Source organism: Gymnogyps californianus, chromosome 3 (genome assembly GCF_018139145.2).
Source record: "Gymnogyps californianus isolate 813 chromosome 3, ASM1813914v2, whole genome shotgun sequence".
Classification (NCBI taxonomy): domain Eukaryota; kingdom Metazoa; phylum Chordata; class Aves; order Accipitriformes; family Cathartidae; genus Gymnogyps; species Gymnogyps californianus.
Window position 1 is genome coordinate 82,214,101 of NC_059473.1, and position 12,681 is coordinate 82,226,781.

Here is a 12,681-nt window from a genome sequence, read left to right on the forward strand (position 1 = left end):
TTTCCTTTCCTTTCCTTTCCTTTCCTTTCCTTTCCTTTCCTTTCCTTTCCTTTCCTCTTTCCTTTCCCCTTTCCTTTCCTTTCCTTTCCTTTCCTTTCCTTTCCTTTCCTTTCCTTTCCTTTCCTTTTTCCTTTCCTTTCCTTTCCTTTCCTTTCCTTTCCTTTCCTTTCCTTTTCCTTTCCTTTCCTTTCCTTTCCTTTCCTTTCCTTTCCTTTCCTTTTTTCCTTTTCTTTCCTTTCCTTTCCTTTCCTTTCCTTTCCTTTCCTTTCCTTTCCTTTCCTTTCCTTTCCTTTCCTTTCCTTTCCTTTCCTTTCCTTTCCTTTCCTTTCCTTTTTTTCCCTTCCCTTCCTTTCCTTTCCTTTCCTTTTTTCCCTTCCCTTCCCTTCCCTTCCCTTCCCTTCCCTTCCCTTCCCTTCCCTTCCCTTCCCTTCCCTTCCCTTCCCTTCCCTTCCCTTCCCTTCCCTTCCCTTCCCTTCCCTTCTCTCTCCATTCCCTTCTTCCCTGCCTTCCCTCCTGCCTTCCCCTCTCTTTCTTTTGCAATTTCTTTCTCTCTCTTCCTCGATTTCGCTCTCGTTCGCTCTTTCAGCCACTCTCTCTCAAACCCCTTTCCCTGTACCACCCTTTCCTCCTTTCTTTTCTTCCCCGTCACTTTCCTCCCCCGTGACGCCGCCCGCAGCAGCAGCAGCAGCCGCCGCCGCCGCCGCCTCCCCGCCGCGGCGCTGCCGGTGCCCGGTGCTGCGGGCGGGCGGGGCCGATTGGCGGGGCCGGGCGGCTGCGGCCCGGGCCGGCGGCCCCCAACCAGCTGTGCGGTGCAGACGAGATGCGGGTGGGATATTAAAGCAGCTTTTGAATAGTAATTCAGGTTCTATGGGAACCCGGGCAGATGACAGGAGCTCGATTTGGTATTCGTATTGTTAATCGCGAGCGTCAGCCCAGATCGGATTCAAACACGTTTTGTGCTCGTTAAAAATTCCAGTGTAGGGGCTGAGATTTTTTCTTCTTTGAGCCCAGCTTCAATTGGAGGCGAAACTTGCCGCATAAAGTATTCAAAGTCTGTCTAAAGTTGCCTTTTAACCGGATTCTCCCCCTCCCGCAGCCCCCACCGTATCTCTTGGTTCTTTCGGTTGACATGGTGCAAATAAAAGTCAGTAAACTTGTTGCTGAATTGCAATGTTTCGGTGTACCTTATAAATTCATACCTTTTCTCCCTCGATCGCCTCAGAATGAGCCCCTGCCTCAATTCGATTTTCCTTGCTGTTGGGCACATTTAGGAGAGAGTCTATTTGTGAAGTTCATTTCTAGGCAAATGTATTCAAGAGCTGATTGGGATGAATAGGACCGTGTGTCAGCCGCCCCTAATTGGGATTAAAGCACTTCGGACCATATGCAGAGAGTGACAGAAATTCTCAGGTTTCATTGTGCTCAGACTTCCACCCGCCTGGACACTCCCCCTGGAAAAGGGGGATTTATAAAGGTTTCAGGGAGAAACTGAGGAAATAAAGGAGACGCAAAAAATGACCGGGCTAATGTCCCTCTGCGGGGCTGTCAGCGTGGCAACTGCCGGGGACAACGACGGGCAGCGGCGGGCAGCGGCGAGGCGGCGGGGCCGGGGCCAGGCGCGGCCGGGAGCGGAGCTGGCGCCGAGTTTCCCTTCGGAGGGAGGGGAAGCAAGCCCCGGCTCTCTCACGCCCGGCTTGTATTCGGGCTTGGAAATGTAATGCAAAAATACAACCGCGGGGTTGGGGGTTATATGGGATGGGAACGGAAAACCCCACGGGGAAACTTGCCCGGGTGTTTCTAGCCTAAGGAACAGGCTCCCGGGGGAGGCAGGGAGGGAGGGAGGCAGGGGAGGCGTGAGTCACAGGCAGACGCCGCTCCCTGCCCAGCCCAGCACTGGTATCAGGGAAATGAGGATTTTGGAAATGCGGCCCTGCTGCAGCGGGGGCTGGCCGGGGGCTGTACTCCCTGCGCCAGGCCTGCCTGATCTAGTGAAAGATGCCCACGGCCAGCTGATCTTTAAAGGTCCCTTCCAACCCAAACCACTCGGTGAGTCTATGAAGCTTTTAACACAAAGCTGCTCCAAGTCCCTGTCCATCCATCGCCCTGTCTGCCCGTCTATCCATCTGCGTGCCAGCTGTGCACCAGTGGCCCTGGCAGGGCGAAGCATCCTGCCGCTGAAGGCTCTGCCCTTGCTGAAGCGGTAGCGAGAGGCACAGTCAAAGCTCAGGCCTGGCCTTCACACTATGACTAATCCGGGTGTGAGGTCGTCTGGATGCGGCAATCCAAAACCTGGTGAGAAAAATATTATTTAGGTTAGTGATTTTTAAACCCTGTGGTCGGTTATCAGAAAGACGGTGTTTAACCCCATTGTAATCAGATGGAGAAGAGCCTGTACCGCTATCAGGGCCTTTGTTTGCCGAGGCTACTTTGTCCCAGCGAGGTGACCGAGAGCTGGTGACCGTCTGCTGCTCTCGTCCTCTCTATGCTCCACTGCAAAGTGCCCACCGCCCCGATGGGGCGGTTTAGTGCCGGTGTCCCCGGCAAGCCCCGTGTGCCGCTGGAGGCACAGCCCGTGTCCCGGCGGGGACACCGTTCCCGGGCCGCGCCCCGCTGCCGTCCCCGCGGGCTCCGGGACTCACAGCCCCGGCAGGGCCTCCGGGAGGGCACGGCAACCCCGAGGCGATACGGACACAACTTTCCTCGGCGATACCGAGCCGGGTGTCCTCTCCGCACGGGAAATCCCCTGGCACTGCCTGCAGGCTGGTCCGTAGCGGCAGGAAGGGTCCTGCTCGCGCCCCGTGATTAGGCAGTAAGGCCGCTCGCTTGTGCGGGCACCTTCCCACGCCCCGTGGGTCTGGCCGAGTGGGGAGAGGCAATGGGGCTGACCCAAGCCGAAGCGTGCCTGGTGTCCCGGGCACGGTCACCTCTTCCCAGCGCTGAACTGGGCTCGGGATGCGACACGCGAAGTCGGGCTGGCCTGGGAAGAAGCGGTGTGACTCTCAACAGCAAGCGTTGCTGAAGTCTCAGATCAAGGACTGAAGTCCGTTCTCTGGCGTGGGTTTGCCCCTGCAACCCGTGCCCGGTAAGTGGATGGTCTGGTTTAGAGGAGACTGACAGAGCCTGAGCGGGGCGCGCCCGCCCAGCCCAGGCAGGGCAGGGCGAAGCGGGGGGGAGCGGGGCCCGCCGCGTCTCCTCCCGCACCGCCGGTGGCATCTCTGTGGTACCCGGCGTTCGTATTTCTGCAAGACAAAGAGCGGGAGGGAGCGGCGGCGGGAGGAGCGGCGGGCAGGGTCGTGCGTGGCGGTGTGCGGGGCTCGGGGCACGGGTGGCCGCCGCTGAGCCCAGGAGAAGCCCCTGACATAAATTCTCCGCAAACGCGCTGGCGACGAGCCGGGGGAAATGCACAGCCCTGACATGCCTCCGCTCCCAGACGGCTGCGATGTTTAAATAAAGAAGGAAAGAGCATCCCCGCGCCAGCCGGCAGCGCTGCCCCAGCGTTTCTGAGGGGGAACGCGGCAGGTTTGCCAGGGCAGCCCGAGCCCAGCCGGGGCGATCCGTGTTTGCCCCCCTCCGGGAGCCAAACCTCTGCCCCCGCCCTAGCCCGAGGAGAGAAGCGCGGACCCGGGTCAGGGCGAGGGGACAGGGGCTCGACCCCCGGCTGCCCCTCGCTCCCGGGGTGCCCGCGGAAGGGATGCCCGGGAGGCCCCAGTGCCCGGAGGTTGCTCTTCGGGTTAAAGGCAGAGCTGCGCGCAGCTGCCTACAGCTACAGCATCCATACGTATCACGCATATATCCACAGGCACCTCAGAGGCAGGAGGGATGCAGGTTTGCCTGTGTGTCCGTACATATGCACCCGGGTATGTCTGTGTGTACAGACACACATACAGATCCGTTTATAAGTCGGTATGCTGGAGTCACTGCGATCCTTTTTTTCCATGGGTTTTGTGACAGGAGTGCAGGGAGGAAGGCCCTTCCTCTCCTTCCTGGCCGTCCCTGAGAGATAGGGCTGTGACTTATGGAAAAGCATACTGTACATACAGAGCCAAAGGTTACCGAACATATACCGGATCAATGGGCTAGGAAGCATCTGCAAAGGTCTGCGTGGCGCTGAGGAACCGAGTTGTTCCGAAAAAACAGAGGGTGCTTCCCTCCCTCCCCGTCCTCCAGCATCAAAAATATCCCCGGGAATCCAATTCGTAGAGCTATATTCTGATCTGAGCTCCCTCTGAGTCGGGCTTTGTAAAGGCAGTGGTTGTACCACTTAAATCACATGGTCCTTCCACCTCTAGGCAAGCAAGCTAGCGTTGACTTTTTATTTCAGCCTGGGCTTTAATTGTTTGGGGTTTTTTTAAATACAGTGGGACTCCCCTTCTCTGAACATTTCCACAGACTGTCTCTCTCCGTCCTGACAGCTTGATAGATCCGAGCCCGACCCTGAATCTCTTCCAGGGATGAAATTGTGCAGCGACAGAGGAAGCCAAAGCAGGCAGGCAGAGCTCCCCTCCTCCTCCTCAGAGGACCCCTCTGCCATGCTCAGCTCGGCTCAAGGCGAAAAAAAATTCTTTACACACAGCGTAAATTTGTCGCGTTTTCCTCAAGAGCTTACGAGGGGGGAGCTCATCTCTTTTAAAATCAGCCCTGTGCTTACAGAAGAGTTGCAGCTATAAACCGAGGCACCTAATTTCTGTAAATCTTCTCCCCGAGGGGCAGCGTTATAGTACCGTAACAGCAGCGACATAGCTGGAGCTTGTGGAGGGCTGGTTCATAGGTAGATGCCAAGGACCTCGGGAGAAGCAAGTGCCCTCAGTGCCGGGATGGGAGTGGGGAGCCGGGGGCACGGCGGAGGGAAGGCGCCGACCCGCTCCCGCTGCGGATGCCCTCGGTTCAGGAGTCGGGAGGTGAAAACGATGGTCATTTCGCCTGTTAGGCTCCCACTGAATCCAGCACTTGACCTGAGGAGAGGCAAGGAAATAAATAAATCTTTGGCACGGAAGAGAGAAAGGGATGAAAAAATGGTAGCTGCTGGAAGGAAGATCTCTCTCTGCAGTGGCACCAGAGAGCAGGGCAGAGCTTTCTGGCTGGCTGGTAATAGTGTAAATGGAGAAAGAGAGACGTTTTGCCAGCAAGGAGAAAGGGCTGTAAGAGAGCTGACTTCCTAATGAGCGCATATAATGTTGTAGAGGGTTTCAGCATTTTATGCTTTTCAAGATACGACTATCAGCAAGGAAAAAATAAAATAGAATTTAGCAAAAATACAGCCATCAGAAACTGTTCGTTACACTCTGGTAAACAAACATCCCCCCATGGTGAAACTGTTGGTGGGGGCGGAAGGCAGGGCAAGAAAACGCATCTTCTTCTAGTATATGCAGCTCTCTAATTAATGAATCTGACAAACTGAAAGGTCTTCCTCTGGTTCCTGTGACTTGACTTCTTTTTTCTTTTTCTTTTTTTTTTTTTTAACCCAATAAAGATATTCGAAACAAGAAAGTATTTGGTTTCGATATGCAGAATAACGGAGGTTAAACCCACGCTATCTAGGACTTATCTTAAAGTACACCACGAAGTACAGCCCTTTTCCTTCTCTTCATTTCGGCATTGCATATTTTGATGCTGAAATATGCATCATTTTTGACAGCTTCGGAGTTATGAAACCAAAGAAACTTGTAGGTGTCATCTGTCGGAAATAATTTTTCGTTACGGCCTGTAGATTTAATGTTGTTCTTTGTAGTCATTGTTTGTGCTATTAAAACAAAATCTAAATAAAATTATTCAGTATTTTTGCCTGATCGCCTGTGGACCGCTGCCCTCAGCTTCCCCAGTGTCACCACCTTTCAGTCTAAATATTCAAATATGCGTTTAGAACAAGAAGACAGATTAACCTCAAAGTTTCTGTCTCACTCTGTGTCTCTCATACGGTAAAATAAGGGCACACTTCGGGCACACACATACAGAAGGGTTAGGTCTTCCAAAACTAGGAGGAAAAATCCTATTTGTCTTTGAATATTTCTATCACGGCTTGGTATTGGGGAGGGGCGCGTCTTGTTAATAAACTGACCTCTTTAAATTACTTGCTGAATGAACCCTTCTTAGAATCGGGGTTAAATTAAGCTGCGCTCAAAATATCAGAGTCAAACTACCTCCTGCTTTTGAGTGACTGGTTTTAAAGTTAAATGATGATGCCCACCGTATAGGTATTTCTGCCTGAGAAAGGTGATTTGCCACCATTGTGTTTAAACCCGTGTCCCGAGGTATTTGAAGAAAAAAATCGAGTGTGCACATTCAGCTACCGCCGAGAAGAGGTTTTCAACAGCTCGTGTTAGCCAGAGCAGTCCCCCGGGCTTTAGGGCTCACCCCCAAGTACAGAAACTGCTCTCGGATGGGTGCAGGATCGGACCCTCTACAAACGTAACCCCCTATGGAGGGAATACCTGACTTTCAGACATCCTTTATGAGCCTTCCAGGCAGCTTTTCCCCCGGAATTTGAGACCCAGACCAGTCTCCGAGGTGCCCGCACCCCCCGGTACTGGGCTCCCAACGCTGCACCAAGCTGTCCGCACCCGCTGGCCCCCCCAGGCTTGCGGGCTGAGCGCCGCTGCCCTGCGCGCTCCCTCGGAAGACCCTGCAACCCTGGACGTCCCGCAGCCCGTGTGCCGAGATTTCCCACTAGCGTTTTACCTTGCAAAGAAAGCAAAAAATAGCGACCATGTTTTTGAAATTCCGAGAGAGCAAAAATACGCCTGTCTCCTGGGATGAGTTCCCAGGAGGGGAAATATCTGGATTTTCATCACGGCACACCTGAAGCTGTCACCCCGCCCCGTTTGTGCCAGTGGTCACAGCGAGCCCCGCTCCCCGTGTCCCTCAATTCCTATAAATATCAACCTTACTGGCGCTCCCCCCGCAGTCTGCCCGCTGGAGGAGAAGCCGGCCCAGACCCGCGGGGTCCGCAGCGCGGCCGCGCAGGCTTGCGCGGAGCGGCTGAGGGGTGCTGTCGGGCGGCGGGCTGCGGCATCCCCGTCCCGCTGCCCCGCCGAGCCGGCCCCGGAGGCGGGCGGTGTTGGAGGCGATTGAAACCTGGGGCGAGAAGACGGCAGTTTCTCAAACTCCCTTTGGGAGCCCGCAAAACTGGGTGGAAAAGAATGTGCATATACGTGTGCACGTGTATGTACGTATATGAAACCTGTTCGGGGGAATATAGACACGGAAATATATAACGCGGCAGTGATATATTTTCTCTCCTCGGTTACATAGTTTTTCCTCACTTACATAGTTTCAGAAACCCCCTCTGAGCTTCTGGGTTGGAGAGAAACCGTTTGCTACCAGATAGAGCGAGGTAGCGAAGCCTCCCCCCGGAAAAGCGTCTCTCAAAGAGTGATCCGGCGAAGATGCAACTAATTAACTCGTTTCTCTGTCTTCCGCTCATTTCTCTCCGGTAATGTCAGGGGCTTGTCACGGAAGGGGGAGTTTCTCCTCGGGCCAGGCTCCGCCGTGCGCACCGGGGAGCCGCAGCCCAACTCCCGCCTGCCGGGTTGCTTCAAGGTTACCCGGTACCTTCTCGAAGTCGTGCAGAAAACCCGGTTCCCGAGGTCCCACGGGACCGAGCCAAGCAAGAAAATACGTGTTCCTAATTTTATTCGAGTTAATAAACCCGACACAACAGGTTCGCAAACGCGGGCGGCTCGGGCTGAAGGCGGAGGAGCTGCTCTCGGGGGGAAAACGCAGGGTTTTGAGTGAAAACCTAGAGGAATAGCGAGAAAGGGAGGAGAGGTCCTGGGGAGGTGGGGAAAGCCCCTGTGCAAGCCTGGGGTGGCACCGGAGCATCCCCGGTGTCCTGCGGGGGGGGCGCGGGCCGTTTCCATTTTACAGCAGCATCTTTTCCTCCGGAGAGGCCAAGAGCTCAGCGCAAAACCCTACACCTTCGGGTCAGACACGCTTTCTCCAGAAGGTGTTTAGGGTGCGGGGGGGTCCCCCGAGGCAGCCAGAGGTGCGAGGGCAGGCAGAGAGGGCTCCTGCCCTGGGCTGGGCGGCAGCCTTGGGCAGTCTCCTGAATTCTCAGGACGCCTTTCATCGCCCACAACGGCTTAATGTTTGCTTAACTGAACGTCTGCGAAGAGGTAAGAGAGAGGTAAGCTCTCCCTGCGAGGTGCAGGGTACCTCAGAGACCTTCAGTCCCCTCCTGGTGTCCCCGCGGAGGTCCCCAGCGGAGCCACCCTCCCTTTGCAGCTCCAACACAGGGAAAGGAGAAGCCGTGACTCTGCTCAGCGCTGGGATTTGGGGGGGGAAGAGAAGGGGGGCAAGCCGCAAAATACCCTTTCATGGAGGCTGCATTTCACACTGGGAACTTGGTCTTTCCAGGAGGGAAAGCCTTCCCTGATGGGACACATGCCCCATGGGAATGAAGGGCCACCCGGTGTCTGGACTGCAGGTTGATCTACATGGCTCCCGGGGCTGAAGGACAGTTTAAGCCCTGTCTCAGCCTGGACCGGCTGTGCTGCTCTGGGTCGGGCCCCACACGCCGGGGCCACCCCCTGCACGGAAACCCTGAGCCATCGGGGCGGAGGATGCATTTCCAGCCGACCAGAGCAGGAAAAAAAAAAAAAAAAATCAAACTAACATAACACTGATTTGATACTCTTTTCTGCATATGTTCCTGCTGTGTATGTTTTACTGAGAGGAGGTGGGGTTAAATGCCAGAGTGTCTGTGACCCAGAAAGGAAAACCCTTTGAAATAACAGGCTACTGTGTGGGAACGCTGGTGATTTTTAAAAATTACTTTAAGCGCAGGTTGGAAGGAGGTGGCTGAGAGCATCTTTCTGGATCAGCTACCCTTGCCAAGCAGTTCTCACAACAGAGCTGATGGTCTCTTGTTATTTATCTTCATGTTGTAAACTGAACTGTCATTATTCTAAAGTCTTTCCCTCATTTAATCAAATTATCCTGAATGTCTTCTACGTAAAATATTAAATGCTTGCCTTTGCAAGAGTCTTTTTGTGTGTGTGTGTGTGTGTTGGGGGCTGAGGGTGCTTCAAATAAAACATTCCTCAATATAAATCATTTGCCCCTGAAATTGTTGATCAGGAACAACAGGATCCTTATGTTCAGATATGTGCTACTGGGAGCTGAATTTTTATTTCATATGTATAAACATTATTTGTGGATACTTCCTACTGGTTTGACATGGGTTCACATCCAGGGTCACCACTCCTCCAATCCACCTCCCTCATTGCAGAGTATAGCCTAAAAGGCCACCTTTATTGGGAAAAATATCAGACAACTGTCACATTACCTAACTTAGCGAAATCATAACAAAGGCTTCCATTAGAAGTGACATAACATAAGCTGGAAGGGGTTTTCAATTCCACTTACACTTCTTTTCCCCATTCGTTCCCTGAAATGTCTCACATGCTCGGCATATTTTGTGGAAGCTTGATTAAAGTCAGGAAATCTGGTTTTGTACCACTCATTCATTTCCTGAGGGGATATTAAACAGAAGAGGGCAAACAGGAATGCTTATTGTCAGATCTGTGAGAAGATAAGTACTGTTTTCCGTTATTAGATGAATACGTAAACATGTAAAAAACCTGAGAGTATTAGTAGAGACTATTTTTTGTGTGCAACTAAGGGAAAGGGCTAAAGGAAATATTGTGTTTGGAATTGTGGAGGAGGACCCATGAACAAAAAAATGAACGTGCATCATCCTTCCTCATTTTAAATGTTATTTATAACATGTGGATTGGAAGAAGCATTTATTTTGTTAAAAAAGAGAATCTATCCAACTATCCTGTGTATATTTATATCTAGCAATGGACTACTAAGTATATTCAATATGTTTGTGACGGGTTTTATTAGGGGGGCAGAGGGGGAAGAGATCAGCGAGAGCTGACAGATAATTTCATCTCACAAATACGACAAAGTATAATTTTACCTGCAGGTTCTTGGCTGCGATTTTTTCATCCTATATCTGGATGTCCCTCAGAGCAGCAGCCAGGTCCGAGGCTGAGCAGGAGACATTGGCACACACAGCAGCACTGCACATCTGTTTCATGAAATCTTCGTTTGCCTGTTCTGACAGAAACACACAGAGAGGACATGGTAAATAAAGCGATCCTCCGCACAGCTCCTGGAAAAGAAAGGCTGCAAAGCAATGTCAAGGGGAAAAGGCTCTGCCCTGTCTGCCCCCCGCCATGCCCCTGCCCAGGAAAGCACCTCCCAGCTGGGCCTCCAGGGAGATGGAGCTGCAGCGGCATCCACGTCCTCCAAGAAACACGGGAAACTGCACATGGTCATCAGTCCCCCCTGCACTGTGTAATGGGGCCCCACGGCTCCACACCAGCCACAGGACTCCTGGCCTGGCAATGGGCATCCCCAGTACGCCCCAGCTGAGAGGAGCCTTTGCCCCTTTGCTCAAGGGATGCTGCAGGGCTGGGAAGGATCCCCCAAAGCACTGAGAGCCCCCTGGGTGTCACGCCACAGGGAGGATCTCCAGCATGGCAGGGTGTCCCTTTGTAGGGCACCAGGAGGGTTTACTCCTCCACAGCTCTGGTACTGGTGTGGTCTGCTGCTGTGCTGTGAAATGGGGTCATGCAATATGAGGCCTGTCCTGCCGAGAAAAAGACAGTCTGGGAGCAGGGCTGGCAAGATCCTGTGGTGCCAAGCACTCCCATTCCAGCAGCGTTAGACAGCCCCTGCAGTGCCAGGTGCAGGGCAAGCAGAGCTGTCCCCCGTGCCCAGTGTGCAGTGGAGCAATGGTATTTATTGTAGCTATGGTATGTCTCCTGCCCAGTCCCTACTAATTATTTCCTGCCACACTGCAGCACGCAGAAACACAAATTGCCAACATGAGGCAACAAAACGTGGGTACCAAAGCAGAGCAAGAAAAAGGCAAGGGGGCAGGTAGAGAAGGATGGTGAAACAAAGAGATGACTGCTTGATGTGATAACCAGCAGCATGAGGTCTGCTGCTATTTTGGTTGCTGTAGTATGTTCAGTGAGGCAATGACAGGCTTCTCTGTTGCACAGCAGCTTCTCTCTCTGCTGGCTGCTGGGTGCTGTGCTAAGCTGGGTGTGATGCAGTTGTGGGTGGCTGTGATCCAAAGGCATGTGCTGGCAATCTGGTTCCCCTCTTTGTAGCTGTGACATTGAAATAGTGGAATAAGGACTTTCTCCTTTGAGTTTTCATGTGCTCAGCAAGTTCTGCAAGGTCTGCATGGCTTTTTGGAGAAAGGTGTCAGGTCAGAGGGCCTCCACAGAAATCCCACAGAACTTAACCTGTGGTCTCCATCATGTCTCCTTGCACTGAGAATGGAGAAGTAAAGGAAACACAGCTAGGGCATGCAAATTCTTTCTTCCCTACCTCACCCCTCATTCTCACATTCCTACTTATAAACAGGGTCTCAAACCTGGACTCCCTCTGACATCAAGAAAGGTGTCTCATTCCGCCAGCAAAGCCATTTAGAAACACCACTGTCTCCATCTTATCCCGTGCATCTTCCCTCTCTGCTTCATAGTTCCTCATGCCTCTCCAGCATCTTAGCTACACCATCAGCAACAGATCACTGCAGAGTCCTGTGGGACTGGGTCTGAAATGCCTTTCAGGGGTACTTGGTCAGTCTAAGCACAACCATCGGGTGCTTCTCACTGCTCCTGCCACCCAGAAATTCTTGGTTTATTGCTTCCAGTCCCCAGCCCCTGCCAGTTTCAAGGCAAAGCCCAAACAAAGCACCCCTTGTATGCTGCAGGTACAGGGAGGGACATTCACAGACCATCTCTGTCATGACAAAATCAAGATAGCATTCAGGTTCCTCTACACAAACATGTATATGTATATGTATTTGCATACCTCTAGGCTCATCTTTGCCTAACACAATACCAAATATATTCATATTGTCCTGGTTTCAGCTGGGATAGAGTTAATTTTCTTTTTAGTAGCTGGTATAGTGCTGTGTTTTGGATTCAGTGTGAGAATGATGTTGATAACACTCTGATGTTTTAGTTGTTGCTAAGTAGAGCTTATCTTAAGCCAAGGACTTTTCAGTTTCCCCTGCTCGGCCAGCAAGCAGGTGTGCAAGAAGCTGGGAGGGAGCAGAGCTGGGGCAGCTGACCTGAACTAGCCAAAGGGGTATTCCATACCATGGAACGTCATGCCCAGTATATAAACAGGGGGGAGCTGGCCGGGAGGCACGGATCGTGGCTTGGGATCTAACTGGGCATTGGTCAGCAGGTGGTGAGCAATTGCATTGTGCATCACTGGTTTTTTCTTTCCCTCCTTCCTTTTTTGTTATATTCCTTTTCATTACTATTATTATTATTATATTTCATTATTAGCATTGTTAGTGTTATATTTTACTTTAGTTATTAAACTGTTCTTATCTCAACCCACGAGTTTTACTTTTTTTTCCTTTGCTTTCCTCCTCCTCACCCCACTGGGAGGGGGAGGGGGAAACAGCTGCGTGGTGCTGAGTTGCTGACTGGGGTTAAACCACGACACATATATACATGAATGTATGAATATCCCAAAAGATACCCAGAACTACATTAATTATATTCTCAATGATTTGCTCATTGAATATGTAGAAAGTTCCTATGTTAATCTTTGCTGAATGGAGCTGTTTCCTTGCTTATTGGTGACGGTGGTCTTGGCTGCCTTGCAGGCTATTTACTTCTGCCTCTGCAGACAGCCTCTCAG